The following is a 15,843-nucleotide window of genomic DNA, read 5'->3' as shown; positions in this document are numbered from 1 at the left end:
TAATTTTGAAAGTTTCTACAGAGAAAAGGAAAAATACTAAACTGTTTGTTAACCTTTTTGTAGACCTACTGTTTGCTCTGAACAGTGGGTTTGTATGTGATAAAGAACTTTTTGTTTTGATCAGAAATTGATGACCTGCATTAAGCGTTAGAGCATTTCTGCAAACTGTGTTGTCCATGTATTTTAATATTCCTTATGTTGTATGTTTCTTGTGGGTACTTTAAAAAGTCACAAACTTGAATGGCCTAAAACAACACATTTGTTCTAGTTCTGGAGGCCAGAATTCCGAAGTACAGTGTGAGGGCTGGTTCCTTCTGGAGCCTCTGATGGCAAAATCTGCTTATCTCTGTTCCTAGAGGCCATCTCTTCCTTGGTTTCTGGCCCCTTCTTCAAAACCAGCAGTGTAATGTAGTGTCTCAAATTATTTGACCTCTCTATACTTCAGTTTCCTCATCTGTGAAACATAAATCATGATGAAATAATAATTGTGTGAGACACTTAGTGTGTTGTAAGTGGTAATAAGAATTTTTTTATCTGATTTTAATAGGGACACTGTAAGCTGTTGTATGGAGATTCCCCAACTGAATCAGTTACTGGGTATGAACACTTAGGTTGTTTGTAGTTTTCTGCTTTTAGATGATTGTGAACATTCTTTTACATAATGTATAGTAAGACTTGAGTAGATACAGATGGATTCCCAGAAATTTTTGAAGTCAAGCTTGTACTGGTGTACTCTTCTATCAGTAGTCATTATCCCACATCTTCATTTGTACTGTAGATTAATACTGAGTCTGATTTTGTTGCAAGTCCAGTGGCATCTTGTTTTAATTTGCATGTCTGATATTTTTGTTGAGCATCCTTTTCATACCGTTTGCATTTCCTTATCAATAAATTGGTAGTTTTACAAATTTTTTTTAATTGGTGGGAGTTACTTACGTAATATTTTTGTGTTGCAAATAATTTTCCTGCCAATTTTTTTGACATGATTTATGAGATCCTTTTGTTGTAACAAATGTTATGTAGTCAGCTTTTTAAAAAAATGTATTTGACTACACCAGGTCTTAGTCACAGCACGAAGATCTTCTATCTTTTTTGTGACATGGGTTCTTTAGTTGTGGCATGCAGGATATAGTTCCCTGTCAGGGTTCAAACTCTGGGCTCCCTGCATTAGGAGCACTGGATCTTACCACTGGACCACCAGGGAAACTTGTCAGTCTTTGTCTTCTGGATTTCATGTCATATTTTTATAGTCAGGTGTTTAGTCAAAAGATTTGTTCCATATTGTGAACATTTCTGATTTTTGTTTTCCAAGATGGACATCAGTTCCTCTGAAGAAGTCAGATGTGTAGATAGCAGTTTCCCTGATCTCATGGATCAAAAAAAATAATGCCACTACAAAAAAAAGACTTGCCCCATATATAAAACTGAAGTTTTTCATAAAAGGCCTGAAATGTGTTCAAATACCTGGACAGATTGGCATCAAGGAAAAGATAAAAATCTCTATAAGTTGAATGTGAATAGTGTGTGTGTGTATGTACACTGTATGATGTGCTTAGCTGCTCAGTTGTGTCCAACAAATTTTCAACTCCATGGACTCTGTGTAAGCCTGTCAGGTTCCTCTGTCCATGGGGATTCTCCAGGCAAGAATAGCAGAGTAGGTTGCCCTGCCCTCCAGGGGATTTTCCCAACCCAGAACAAACCAGGGTCTTCTGCATTGCAGGCGGATTCTTTACTGGCTGAGCTACCAGGAAAGCCCAACCGTATATGATACATCAACCCTTTTCTGTTAAATAAATGAATTTGTACCTTTGAGCATTTGCTAAACAAGTGGAGCAATCCTAACAACTTAAAGCACCAGTAGGTGATTTGGTATAACTAAGAAGGTTGTAGTAGGTGCCTATCTATCCCATTAATAATACTTCATGGCTCAGTTCTCCTTATGAATGTATTTCCTGTAAATGTGCTGCACTACTCAGATACATAACAATCTTTAGCATATCTGCTAGTAGAGTATAAGGAAGGAGGATTTAGGGTTGTTGGGTCTTATGGTGGGGTTTTATGTGTGTGTTCTAAGAATTTATGTTAAAAGATTTCTTCAGGCAATCATGTTAACTGGAAAAGCACAAAAATATGAAATTGTGTTCATCGAATCTTTACCATTACAACCCATGTTTTTACTGTAAAAGCAAGCAGTATGAAAATCTCCCTGATCACGCATAAGAATGGTTTCATTCTTAGAAGAAATACTCTGATAGTTGAATGACTACTGGTTTTTATACTTTATCACATTTAATTCTCAAAATAGCCTTCTGCAATAGGTATGATTGACCCCAGATTACAGGTGAGGAAAAAGGGCACAAAAAGGCTGAAGGAAGGTCAAGGTCAGTTGTATGAACCAGAGCATTAACTATGGGAATAAAGAGAAGGGGACTGGCTTGAAGGTAAGAGTTTTGTCCGTATTAACTGCCCAGTATGTGCTTGTATAATAAAGTGGTTTTGCATATAAAATGAGGTGATGTGGAGGTTAGGAAGAAAGGGATCCAGAACAATTCCTAAGATGCCATTGTTTTCTGTAATGGATGACAATGTCATTTAGTGAGAAAGGGAAGCTAGGAAAAACCTCAAGGGGGGGATATTAAAAGTGGCTTTGGACATATATTGAGATATTCCTTTGGTTAGTGCATTAGTACACATATTACATAATTTGGCCGAAAGTGGGAGATACCCAACTCAAACATTGATAAGGGAAGTTACTTGCTGGCCTGGAAACAAAAGAATAGTGGTTCAGAGCATGCGTTCTGAAGCCTAACCTATTTTTCAATATTCTCATCCATAAAACTAGGAGGATGATCATGACAGTTTTTATCTCAGGATTTTTCAATATTCAGTGAATAACACCTAGAGCTGACTCTCCAGTACTTAATAAGAACCAGATACATATTACCATTCTCCACTGTAAACCTCAGGATGACTGCAGCCCTGGACTGGCACAACCCCAGGACTCACCATCGCTGGTTATTGGCTTTCTTCTTTGGAACTGATTTCTGCAAATCAAAAACAAGTGCTCACAGCTCCCAGGTCTCCAAGTCTGCTTCTACAGAAACTGAATTTTTCTTTCTCTGATGGCCAATTCAAAATCCTGTAAGAGATCTGCTTGGTTAGATGCCCTCCCTGGAACTATCAACTGTAACCAGAGGTATGGAGAAATACAATTAGATCAATCACTGGAAGAGTGCTTTCCAGAAAAAATGGTAGGTATTTTTTATGAACAAAATGTATAATTATTGGGGGAAAATTGACCTGTAAGAGTAAGACAAGAACATTCATATTTAAAACTGCTTTTAGCTCTGTGACTGCTACAGGAACTGGAAGTTCAAAGGAGACCTCTCAGCATGGCCATGTGGTGCAGGGGTCTCACTCTCATGATCTAGGATTCTCTCAGTGATGTCTTATTCTTCAGTAGTTCTAAGTTGTTCTTGTCAGGGGGACCAAAGTCAGGAATGGACTATCCTGCCGTCTTGGTGATGTCATTCCTCACTTCTTAAAAATAAAACCATACATTCAGTCTTTTATCATTATTCATAAATCCTGCATTTTAGCTTCTTAAAGGAGAAAATAACGACACTGAAACTAAAGTGACCTTTCATAGGAACCTTTTTCGTTACCATGATACTCCAATGTGACTATATATATCAGGCTCATTGGTATCTACCATCTCCTACCTCTTCCCCTGATGCCTTTACTGGATACTGATAGCACCCTAATACAATGTCCTGAAGTAGTTGTTGTGGTATGTTATATTACAGCTTATATTTTTCTCCAAGTTCTCTTTTTAGTATCTCAAAGCTCTTAGCCATTGATGAGCAGTAGGAGAGAATCAAGAGGCAGATGTCTGGGTATGGGCAGAATCTAGATGAGAATGGGCACTGAAAAATTTGAGAATGTGATTAATAAGCCAAAAAAGATACATATTACATTCAGGATTCAGGCCTGCACTTAACAAGGCCTTTTGGTATTTGAATAACTCAGTATCTTTGGATAGATCCCAGGGTGGACTCACTTTTAAGTAAATTGATCTTTCTAGCAAATAGTGTCACCATAAGGTTCCTACCACACCTTCTCATTCCTCTGGTCTCTTTATTTAGCTTTCATGGACATTTAATTCCTCTGCACCAGGAATTTCAGAGTTCTAGAAATTTATCTCTGATGTGCTGAAAGGGATAAGAGTCCGTAAATTTTGCAGAGGGAATACTGTAGCTTTCATGCATTTTGCTGTACAGAGTGGCAATACAAAGGAAAACTCAGTTTTACTCTGAAATCCAGTTTTTCTCCAGAGAAAGCCATGCTCAGCAACTTTCTAGCACCAGAGCACCTAATAGGAGAGGCTTCTTAAATTATATTTTCTTATACTATCATAGATAAATAGAATACTGATCTCACTACAGGTGGGTGTTACCAATTGAAGGCAGAAAAGAACTCTGAACTTTTGTTTTCTCTTCTAGAATGTAAGTGTCATGGAAACAAGTACTTGGCTTTTTCACTTTAGTGTGCCTAGCCCCTATAAGAGGGCCTGGCATCAGCTTGAGGAAGGGAATGATAGGGGGGTGGGGGGAGACTGTATTTAAATTTCGGCTTGTAATAAATATAGTGTTGCTACCATTCAAAAATTCCAAAAGGATCTGTCAAAAGAGTAAAACAGGTATGGGGAAAAGGGAACCCTCCTACGCTGTTACTGGGAATGTAAGTTGGTACAGTCACTATGGAAAACACTATGAAAGTTCCTCAGAAAACTAAAAATAGAACTACCATATGATCTAGCAATCCCACTCCTGGACATATACCCACACAAAACTATAATTTAAAAAGATATATGCACACCTATGTTCACAGCAGCACTATTCACAAAAGCCAAGACATGGAAAAAATCCCCTGATAGATGAATCGATAAAGAAGGTGTACATATATATCATGGAATATTACTCAGCCATAAAGAAGAATGAAATAATGCCAGTTGGAACAGCATGGATGCAACTAGAGATTATCATACAGAGTGAAGTAAGTAGGAAAGAAATACTATATGATATCACTTATATGTGGAATCTAAAATAAGACAAATGAAACTACAAAGCAGAAACAGATACACACACATAAAGAACAGACTTGTGGTTATCAAGCAAGAGGGGGAGGGACTGGGAGTTTTAAGCTTGGAATAGATGCAAGTTATTGCATTTAGAAAGGAGAAACAAGGTTCTACTGCATAGTACAAGGAACTATATCCATCCTGGGATAAACCATAATGGCAAAGAATATAATAATGTATATACGTGCATAACTGAGTCATTATGCTGTATAGCAGAAAGTAGCACAACATTATAAATCAACTATACTTCAACAAAAAATAATAGCTTAATTTTTAAAAGGCAAAAAATAGTAAACCCCTAAATTGAACAAGCTCTGTGTATGGGCCTCAAATTAAGACTGAAAAGGGCAAAATTATATATTTTAAAATTTAAAGTTCTGTAGTTTGGGAGAGTCAAGTACCTGAATTAATAAAAATACATCTGGGAATATTCATTCTTTTTCTGTTTTTTCAAAATCATGAAGCCTACTTTCATTTACCCCCACATAATTTGCAATGGTCTCCCTTGTGCTCATCAATGTTTTTTAAACTTCTGATAATTTCTATTCTCATTTGTCTAACCAGAACATAAGTATTTGTCTTCAGTAGCAAATGCACATTACCCATCCAGCATATATATTCCAAGAAAAGGGGACTCAAAGGTCCTAGTTTGCGGTTTTGAGCTGAAAGAAATAAGAGGAAGGAGGAAAAGTAAGAACTTAGAGATTGTGAGAACATACTCATTTTCACGGATTAATTAAATCTATGGTGGAAATCACAATCATCCCTTCCAACAAACAGGTTCCAATTAAAAATGGTACAATTATTATGAAATACTTGCTCCATTTGCTCTGTTCTTGTTTGGTACTGTCCTAGGTGGTGGATGCAGGTCTATTTTAGACATACTACTTTTCCTGGTGGCATTTACATTTTAAGATGGACACTAGTGAGAATACCCAAGCAGGTTGACCTAAAAATAAAGCATTGAATACAACAGGCATTCAGTTGTGAAACCATGTTCAGTCAACCGAAAAAAAATATGCCACATTTAAGAATCATGCCTCTGGTTGAATATATTGAAAGTCATTGAATCGTACACTTTAAACTGGTGAATTTTATGGTATGTAAGTTATATCAATAGTTTGTAAAGAAAAGGTTGGTATATAAGAAGGCTCAACAATTTTTTAACTTTGGCAGACTTATAGATTTTCAACAGAAAGTTAAAAAATAACCCACTTTTTTTTTATCATTCGTTTATGAATTGATTTTTACTGATTTCTCCTTGACCCTTCCCCTGACCCACCAAATTTCAAAATGAACATGCAAAGCAATCTCTAACCCAAAGAAAAATCCTACAATAAAGTATTTTTTTAAAGTTGGCAAATTTTTAGAATAATTTCTCCTAAGGTGTCAAATTAACTATTATTACCAACTTGTTCCTATGCAACAACAAGCCAGCAGTTTAATTCTCAAACACAGGAAACAAATATCTTTAGGATAACAGGCTTTCCTGATGGTTCAGATGATAAAGAATCTGCCTGTACTGCAAGACATCTGGGTTTGATCCCTAGGTTGGGAAGATCTGGAAAAGGATAAGGCAACAACAAACTGGTTCCAAATAGGAAAAGGAGTACGTCAAGGCTGTATATTGTCACACTGCTTATTTAACTTATATGCAGAGTACATCATGAGAAACCCTGGACTGGAAGAAACACAAGCTGGAATCAAGATTGCCGGGAGAAATATCAATAACCTCAAATATGCAGATGACACCACCCTTATGACAGAAAGCAAAGAGGAGCTAAAAAGCCTTTTGATGAAAGTGAAAGAGGAGAGTCAAAAAGTTGGCTTAAAGCTCAACATTCAGGAAATGAGGATCATGGCATCCGGTCCCATCACTCCATGAGAAATAGATGGAGAAACAGTGGAAACAGTGTCAGACTTTATTTTGGGGGGCTCCAAAATCACTGCAGATGGTGATTGCAGCCATGAAATTAAAAGATGCTTACTCCTTGGAAGAAAAGTTATGACCAACCTAGAGAGCATATTCCAAAGCAGAGACATTACTTTTCCGACTAAGGTCCGTCTAGTCGAGGCTATGGTTTTTCCAGTAGTCATGTATGGATGTGAGAGTTGGACTGTGAAGAAGGCTGAGCGCCAAAGAATTGATGCTTTTGAACTGTGGTGTTGGAGAAGACTCTTGAGAGTCCCTTGGACTGCAAGGAGATCCAACCTGTCCATTCTGAAGGAGATCAACCCTGGGATTTCTTTGGAGGGAATGATGCTAAAGCTGAAACTCCAGTACTTTGACCACCTCATGCGAAGAGTTGACTCATTGGAAAAGACTTTGATGCTTGGGGGGATTGAGGGCAGGAGAAGAAGGGGACGACAGAGAATGAGATGGCTAGATGGCATCACTGACTCGATGGACACGAGTCTGAGTGAACTCCGGGAGATGGTGATGGACAAGGAGGCCTGGCGTGCTGCGATTCATGGGGTCACAAAGGGTCGGACATGACTGAGAGACTGAACTGAACTGAACTGAACCCACTCCAGTGTTCTTGCCTAGAGAATTCCATGGACAGAGGAGCCTGGTGGGCTATAGTCCATGGGATTGCAAACAGTCAAACATGACTGAGAGACTAACACTTTCACTAGCTTACGAATCATAAAAGAATCCTTAGATCTTAACTGAAATTTTCCTGAGAGGTATCATATTTCATGCTCATTGAAAGGATTCTTGTACCAAATTGGTCAACTAAATTTTAGGAAAAAAAATTTTTTTTAAGTTGTGTGATTGTCACAGTACTCTGATTTGTAGCATAGAAAGATGTTAGAGATGCTAAAATAAATAATGACAGCGCTGAAGTTTGCAGAATGACTGTGCATACTAATCAGCAAACAGGCAATTCTGTTTGTTAAGGGGATGGAAAGTAGAGTGAGTCAACTCTAAAATTATACCTTGATGTTTATATCTCTTGATTTTCCCCTGTATTTTAAGTAAGGAATGACCCTAGATTAATAGTTAATATGTAGATTTATTGCATTTTTTAAGCTGTTTTAGTTCTAATGATACATTCTCTAAGAATTAATATGAAAGTGAGTACATAAGAAAGATCTTTGTAAAATCTCTGTCTAGTACAACTGGTGTATAAGAAATTCAGAAGTCTGTTTTTATGAGAATAATTATTTCATTGATATTAGCCCCAAATAATTCACCTCATCACTTAAGTCTTCTGATGCTTATTTTTAAAAATATTTGTTTATTTTGCTGCACCGGGTGGGTCTTAGTTCCAGCAAGTGGGATCTTTAGTTTCACCATGTGGGATCTAGTTCCCTGACCAGGGATTGAACCTGGGACCCCTGCATTGAGAGCACAGCATCTTAGCCACTGTACAACCAGGGAAGTCCCATGCCTTATACCTTTATTTAAAGCAGAAGATGGCAAACTTTGCCTATAAAGGACCACATAATACATAGTTTTGGGTTTTGTGGACCATATGATTTTTATGGTAACTACCAACCCTGCCACTGTAGCCGGGAAGCAGCCATAGATGAATGAGTGTGGCTATATTCCAAAAAAACTCTTTATTGATACTGAAAATTGAATTTCATGTATTTTCAAGTCATTTTCAATAAATATGTCAATATTTTTTCAGCCATTTAAAAATGTAAAACCCATTCTTTGCTCTTGGATCACTGAAAAACAGGTTCAGTTCAGTACAGTTCAGTCACTCAGTCATGTCTGACTCTGCGGCCCCATGAATTGCAGCACGCCAGGCCTCCTTGTCCATCACCAACTCCTGGAGTTCACTCAGGCTCACGTCCATCGAGTAGCCATCTCATCCTCTGTCGTCCCCTTCTCCTCCAGCCCTCAATCCCTCCCAGCATCAGGATCTTTTCCAATGAGTCAACTCTTCACATGAGGTGGCCAAAGTACAGGTAGTTGATCAAATAAGCACAGGCAGATTTGCCCTAAAGGCAGTAGTTTGCCAATGCCTGTTCTATAGCCTAAAGTGTGTGAATAAACCTTCTCTCTAAAAGAATGGTTAAGAATCTTTACCCTACATTATCAGTGAGGCATAGCTTTCTTTTTATTCATTGTACACTACTACCTTCCAGGGCCAATATCTGGAAAAATCATTAGATTTCTAGTCCCTCATCCTCACTTCCTGAGATTCTCCTTTCCTTCACTGATTCCTAAACAGCTGCCCTGGGTATCCTCTACAGGGGACTACCCATACCTGTGCTTTAAACCAGACATTCCTAACCTGATGCCAGAGGCCCAATGCAAAACAGAGAGAGTGAGAGAGAGTGTGTGCGTGTGCGTGTGCGTGTGCGTGTGTGTGTGTGTGTGTGTGTGTGTGTGTGTGTGTGTGTCAGGGAGAATGGCCCATAATTGGAACACATTCTCAAGTAATTCTATAACTAAAAGTTGGTTTAAGACTACTATTTTAGTTCTTTTCTGCAGCGTTTTTCAAAGCCACATGTCCTGTTTCTATCTTTCAGAACCATATCTAAGTAATATTTGCAGGCATGTTAAATGAGATGTAGCCATCTCCAGTGAGGGGAAAAGAGGTTTGTGGGAAGGGACATGGACACAGCTGGAGCTCCAGTGTGAGTGTTGTAGCTACATAAGAGTGGCCACAGGAGGCTCCCATGAAGTCTGCAGAGGGGAGAAAGGCAGATTGCTTGCGAAAGAATTTTTATTCAATTGTATTTGTTAAATGGAAAAGTGAAAAGAATCTTGCAGTGTCTTCTGTGGTGGAATTTAATTACTATGTTAAAAAGAGTCCCATTACCCATTCCAAAAATATTTTTTCACAGTAAAATAGGCAAACTAAAGAAATACTTTAACCCTCCTTCCCCATCCTTTTTAATATGTATGTACTTTAACAGTGTCATGGAAACAATACCCAAACCCAAAGTTTCCCAAGTGGCACTAGAGGTAAAGAACCTGCCTGCCAATGCAAGAGACGCAGGTTCGATTCCTGGGTCAGGAAGATCCCCTGGAGTAGGAAATGACAACACACTCCCATATTCTTGCCTGGAGAATCCCATGTCAGAGGAGTTTACAGTCCATGGGGCTGCAAAAAGCTGGATACCGCAGAGTGACTCAGTCAGTTCAGTCACTCAGTCGTGTCTAACTCTTCGTGACCCCATGAATCGCAGCATGCCAGGCCTCCCTGTCCATCACCAACTCCTGGAGCTTACTCAAACTCATGTCCATCAGTGATGCCATCCAGGCATCTCATCCTCTGTCGTCCCCTTTTCCTCCTGCCCACAATCCCTCCCAGCATCAGGGTTTTTTCAAAGACCTTCGCATGAGGTGGCCAAAGTATTGGAGTTTCAGCTTTAGCATCATTCCTTCCAAGGAACACCCAGGACTGGTCTCCTTTAGGATGGACTGGTTGGATCTGCTTGCAGTCCAAGGGACTCTCAAGAATCTTCTCCAACACCACAGTTCAAAAGCATCAATTCTTTGGTGCTCAGCTCTCTTCACAGTCCAACTCTCACATCCAAACATGACCACTGGAAAAACCATAGCCTTGACTAGACGGACCTTTGTTGGCAAAGTAATGTCTCTGCTTTTGAATATGCTCTCTAGGTTGGTCATAACTTTTCTTCCAAGGAGTAAGCGTCTTAATTTCATGGCTGCAATCACCATCTGCAGTGATTTTGAAGCCCCCCAAAAATAAAGTCTGATACTGTTTCCAGTTTCCCCATCTATTTCCCATGAAGTGATGGGACCGGATGCCATGATCCTCGTTTTCTGAATGTTGAGCTTTAAGCCAACTTTTTGACTCTCCTCTTTCACTTTCATCAAGAGGCTCTTTAGTTCCTGACTAACACTTACTTAAACCCAAATTGGAATTACTGGTAGGCTAGAGGTCTCAAAGTACCGCTTACAATGCTCACACAGACTTAGACATGCCCTGCCCTTCTGTGATCTCCCTTCTTTTACTTATCTCCTCCATTTCTTATGAAATCTTTCTGCCTTCTGTTACCTGCTACTTTACATTTCCCCCTCTGAAAAGAAATTTATAAGTTAGACTTCCTACCGTGAGCTTCCTGCTACTGCCCCATAGCACCTCTTACCTTGCATGATATTATAATTGCTGGTTCATTTGCCTGTCTTCCTATGACAACCCCCTAGGTGGCAGGGATTATATCTTGGTCACTGTTTGATCTTCTGTGTCTAGCACACACACAACTGGTTCTGATTAACCATTTGACAAAGATGTAAATAAAAGCTCAACTAGTTAATCTGCTCAAGCACCACACACATCCACATGCTCCCAGAGCCTAAAGACTATTTCCGTCTAAACTTGTAGGTTTATCCTTTGTAATGTCCTTACCTGCCTTTGACCAAAAATTTTCAACTCACTTCACAAACCAGACACTTCCAGCCCTAGTCAGATGCAGTTCATGTATGTATACATCTTGTAAAATTCCAAGTTGTGTAACATATCCTAACAGTACATCTATATTAAACAGTGTCACTGTATCACAGTGACAAAGGAAGCACAAGTTTGATTATGTATTAATTCCATATCAATAATTCACAACTCATTCATAACTCCTATGTACAGATGCATTGTTCATCATCTATAAGCATGAGATAGATGCCTCTGAAAGATAAAGAAAACAGCTCTTCAAAAAACAAATAGGGAAGACAAATTTCTTGAATTTATAATATTTTTAACTAAAGGGCTAAAAACTCTAATTCTGAAGCATCCTAACAGTATTTTAAAAGGGCTAGTAAATTATAAGTTTTGGGGATTGTATAATCCGATTTCTCACTCATCTTCAGCCCTCTTCTTCAATTTTTCCTGTCTCTGAATTCCATGTGTGCTGAGGCTGATCACTGCACTGATTCTTAAGGGAGATATGAACTAGAATCACCAGAAACCAGGGTATCACCTTTGAATGGAATGACTGACTGGGATGTTGAGGGGAAGGAAGTTCCCAGAAAGATCAGGTGGGTCACTTCTACTATTTGTATGACTGTTGCCTAAGCTCCATTAGAACATAGTTGTTTTGTTCTCCACTGTACCTTTTGGAGAAGGCAATGATACCCCACTCCAGTACTCTTGCCTGGAAAATCCCATGGACAGAGGAGTCTGGTGGGCTGCAGTCCATGGTGTCACTACAAGTCGGACACAACTGAGCGACTTCACTTTCACTTTTCACTTTCGTGCATTGGAGAAGGAAATGGCAATCCACTCCAGTGTTCTTGCCTTGAGAATCCCAGGGACAGGGAAGCCTGGTGGGCTGCCATCTATGGGGTCGCACAGAGTCAGACACGACTGAAGCGACTTAGCAGCAGCAGCAGCAGTGCCTTTACCATCTAGAACAGGTCCAGGTGGAGCAGATGCTTAGTAAATATTTGATGAATGGATGATTACTGCAGAGATAGTGTGTCCAGTATACAATCAACCCAGTTTTACTTTTCTTTCTTATCATCCATGAATTAGATCAAATTGGCTTCATTATCCTCAGGGATTATGGCTAAGGATTTCTTAATGGGTTATACCCACAACTCAGCAACTATGTGGAGCAGGCTTTTCAAACATTTTGATGGTGAATCTTCAGAAGATATAAATTTCACATAAACAGAAGTGTATATACCCACCCACCCACATATCTGAAATTAAAGTTTCACAAAACAATACTACATGTTTTCTAATATTTTTCTTTTATTATTATGATTATTATTTTGCTGATCCCAGACCACCACTAATTTTGTGTACAACGTATTAACAGATGGGAAACTGCAGTTTGAACAGCACTGGCACAGAGCATGCTCTGTCCTGCCCAGCTGTTCCTGAATGGCAGTCAGGAGAGCCCTGCTCCTTGCAGGAAGTAACAGAAAAAAAGACCATAGCTTTTCTACACTGAAACATGAGTGCAAATTCTCCTACCACCACAGAGTGGAACTGCAAAAACTTCTCAGCCTCAGTTTCTTAGGAAAGGAAAAGCCTCCTTATCTGGAAAAAAGGGGATAAGATCCTTGTGGGGCTTCTGTGAGGACTAAATGAGACAGTGTATAGCACGGTTTCTCAACCTTGCCGCTACTGACATTTGGAGCTGGATAATTACTGTTGTGGGGGCTGTTTCATGTATTGTTGTTGTTTAGTTGCCCAGCTGTGTCTGACTCTTTGCGACCCCATGGACTGCAGCATGCCTGGCCTCCCTGTCCCTCCCCATCTCCCGAAGTTTGCCCACGTTCATGTCCATTGCATTGGTGATGCCATCCAGTCATCTCATCCTCTGACGCCCTCTTCTCCTTTTGTCCTCAATCTTCCCCAGCATCAGGGACTTTTCCAATGAGTCAGCTGTTCACATCAGAGGACCAAACTACTGGAGCTTCAGCTTCAGCATCAGTCCTTCCACTATTTGGGATTGATTTCCTTCAAGACTGACTGATTTGATCTTCCTGCTGTCCAAGGGACTTTCAGCAGTCTTCAGCACCACAGTTCAAAGGCATCAATTCTTTGACACTCTGACTTCTTTACAGTCCAATTCTCACAACCGTATGTGACCGACCACTGGGAAGACCATAACTTTGATTATACAGACTTGTCAGCAGAATAATGCCTCTGCTTTTCAATACAACTGTCTAGGTTTGTCATTGTTTTTCTGTCAAGAAGTAATTGTCTTCAGATTTCACGGCTGCAGTCTCCATCTGCAGTGATTTTAGAAGCCAAAAAGAGGAAATCTGTCACTACTTCCACCTTTTCCCCTCTATTTGCCAAGAAGTAATAGGGCCAGATGCCATGGTCTTAGTTTTTTTAAATATTGTTTTTAAGTCTATTCTTTCACTCTCCTCCTTCACCCTCATCAAGAGGCTCTTTAGTTTCTCTTTGCTCTCTGCCATTAGACTAGTATCATCCACATATCTGAGGTTGCTGATATTTCTCCTGCCTATCTTGATTACAGCTTGTAACTCATCCAGCCTGGCATTTCTCATGATGTGCTCAGCGTATAGATTAAACAAACAGGGTGACAGCAGACAGCCTGTCATACTCCTTTCTCAATCTTGAACTAGTCAGCTGTTCCATATAGGGCTCTAATTGTTGCTTCTTGATCTACATGCAGGTTTCTCAGGAGACAGTTAAGATGGCCTGGTATTCTCATCTCTTTAAGAGCTTTCCACTTTGTTATGATCCACACAGTCAAAGACTTTAGCCTAGTCGATGAAATAGACGTAGATGTTTTTCTGAAATTCCCTTGCCTTCTCTGTGATCCAGCGAATGTTGGCAATTTGATCTCTGGTTCCTCTGCCTTTTCTAAACCCACTTTGGACATCTGAAAGTTTTTGGTTCACATAATGCTGAAGTGTAGCATGCAAGATTTTAAGCATGACCTTACTAACATGGGAGATGAGTGCAACTGTCCGATGGTTAGAACATTCTTTAGTACCATCCTTCTTGGGAATTGGGATGAGAATTGACCTTTTCCAGTCCTGTGGCCACTTCTGAGTCTTCCAGATATGCTGACATATTGAATGTTCCATGTATTGTAGGATGTTAAATAACATACATTACCTCTGCCCACTAGATGCCAGTAACACCCATTCCTGCTGTGACAGCCAAAAATGTCTCCAGAGGTTGGCAATTCTCCCCTGGAGGGTAACAACCCCTAATTTGGGATCACTGGTGTTATATAAAGTATCTGCCACATTCCCTGGCCACCATTATTCCCTAATGTGTCTTGCTTTGAAGAGACTGGTTGCATTTATGGGAGAGGACATAGAGGAAACATAGCATCAAGCTGTGTTTCCATCAGAGTAAGTGAGGACATGAGCATTGTGGTGGCAAAAAGATAGGCATGAACGGTGTGTCAGCTATGCCGTTACAACAGGGCCAGACTGAGTTTGGAGTCAGAGGAACATTATATGGTGAGAACACTATGCTAAACCACTCCCAGATCCTTGACTCTCAGAAAACAGTGTGAGCTAATAAATGTTTTCTGCTCTAAGCTGCTAATTTGTTATGCAGCAATAGATAACTAATACAGATGACTTCCTTGTCTTTCACACAGAGAACTCTAAGAAAATTGGATGAAGCTAATTTTGTTAATCTGGCAGAACACCAGCATGAGAAAAAATAAATAAACTCAGGACAGAAACTCAAGCAAGTGAAGGATCCTTTAAGAAGGAACAGTAATAGTACCTCATTAGATTGTTCCTATAGTGTTCATTTTTTATTAATGAAGTATTAACATCCATATCATTTTTTAAAAAATTTCCTTACACCCATGTAACTATGCTAGGTTAAAAATGTCCACTGAGACAAAGAAGAAAGATAAAACATTTATGTACTTCCCCTCACCTGTCTTCAGGGGGTAGGTGACTCAATAAGTGTATATTGAACTCTTTTTCCTGTAAAATTATTAAATGATGTATAAAAATGAAATTCCAATGCCACATGACTAATGAAATGTCAATCACTAAAGGAATGGTAAATTATGACACAGATATATTATGAACTCTTAATGGAGCCATTTGAAAGAATTTTGATGATGAACACTGAAATTGAGAAATTTATGGGTACACAGCTAATATAGAACTATATAGAATATTACACTATTTATATGTAGAACATGTAACATTAATAATATGCATTAAAGGAAAAAGAAGCAGAAGATATTAAGAAGAGGTGACAAGAATACACAGAAGAACTGTACAAAAAAAATCTTCACGACCAAGATAATCACGA

The sequence above is a fragment of the Capricornis sumatraensis genome, chromosome 5 (assembly GCF_032405125.1).
Source record: "Capricornis sumatraensis isolate serow.1 chromosome 5, serow.2, whole genome shotgun sequence".
Classification (NCBI taxonomy): domain Eukaryota; kingdom Metazoa; phylum Chordata; class Mammalia; order Artiodactyla; family Bovidae; genus Capricornis; species Capricornis sumatraensis.
Note: the sequence above shows the minus strand (reverse complement) of the source record.